The 1,318-nt window shown below is 45.1% G+C and overlaps 1 long non-coding RNA gene across 1 annotated transcript in view; it reads left to right on the top strand.

The window, feature by feature from the left end:
• Positions 1 to 1,111, top strand: part of LOC111734378 — a 6,579-nt gene extending 5,468 nt beyond the window's left edge. The window contains exon 2 of the long non-coding RNA XR_002778426.1: positions 63 to 1,111. This is a non-coding gene — a long non-coding RNA (uncharacterized LOC111734378). The remainder of the gene's footprint in view (positions 1 to 62) is intronic.
• Positions 1,112 to 1,318: the final 207 nt, after the last annotated feature.

Here is a 1,318-nt window from a genome sequence, read left to right as displayed (position 1 = left end):
TTACGAGGGCGGGGCACACAGAGAGGGGACTACTGCCACTGATGTTGTTTATTTTTCAACAGCGAGAACTGTCAAAGGTCTCCAAATCTGATGCTACTTCTCGAATCCTCAATTCAACCGACATCCAGTCCTGAGAAGCCCTGATCTGTCAGCTAGCTGTGGCTTCCTGTGTCTGGACTGGACCTAATTGTGACTGTAATCTTTCTTCGGTTTATGTGTGCTTGAAACCCTGGATAGGTTCCATTACCATGGGCCTTACTTATACGTGGAAGTCCATCGTAGGCTCAGTATGACCTGAGACACCCTGTTTTCGCACACAAAATACATTTATAGCAGCAAGGACAAATTTTAGCATCTTAACCTTGTTGCACTTGCTGAAGCACAGCCACAGGTTTGCACAGCACCACTGGGTAGAAGGTGATGGACTCTGCCCATCCTTGCGGTGCGGGAGGGAAAGTAATTTCGGGGTGTACACTTGTCATTGGCAAGCAACATCTTCTTTTGTTTAGCGATGTTCAAGTACTGCTATACCTACTGTAGCTTAGTTCTCACCTAAAGGCCTTTCCTCACTGAACAGGACAGCCTTCCTCCTGAAGAGGATGTCCGTGTGTCAGAGGTAGAGGTGGCCTGACGTATTGCCAGTGAGGTGACATGGAGGCTGGGGGCCCCTTTGGTAAAGTGCATCGTTCCATTATGTGGTGTGCTCTCATGTGCTTGTCTCAACTCTAGTTCTTTTTTTTTTCTGTCCTGTCCCGCCACCACCCAGCCCCCAATAACTGTGGCCACCATGCCTGAGTGTCCACCCCCTGCAGCCCACAGCTTGGTTTGTTGGCTGTTGGGGAGACCTAGAACTTCGCACATGTCAGTGCTGGGGCGTAGTTCCTGCTCAGTGTGCACATGGGGTTCCTTCTTTGTCCTCCCTGTTGGTCATGACTGTCCTCTCCAAGGCACTGTAAGGTACTTATTTATTTATTTATTCTTACTCCGCCGGTGCTTTTAGTCGGAAGCTGACCAGTGCGTGGAGAGAGACTCGGTCTGGAAGTGTACACCATGCTGTTTAGTCATAGGTGTACACGTCGTGTTTTAAAGATATGAATATTTTTAAATGTTTTATTTTTATGGTTCATAATAAAATGTGGATATATTTTTTCAGATTTTTCAAATGAAGTTTTGGTTCATTTGGTTTGTAGAAAACAAATTTCGAGTCTGGACTGTGAATTTTACATTGTGTTGTGGAATTCTACCTTTCAACCTCTTTGTCATTCTCTCACTTTTTCTAAAATTCGTTCATTTTATCTCTTCTATATTTCTACTTATC

This window comes from Pteropus vampyrus, unplaced genomic scaffold (genome assembly GCF_000151845.1).
Source record: "Pteropus vampyrus isolate Shadow unplaced genomic scaffold, Pvam_2.0 Scaffold1037, whole genome shotgun sequence".
NCBI lineage: Eukaryota > Metazoa > Chordata > Mammalia > Chiroptera > Pteropodidae > Pteropus > Pteropus vampyrus.
The sequence above is the reverse complement of the archived record's forward strand: the minus strand, read 5'-3'. Positions and strand labels throughout refer to the sequence as shown.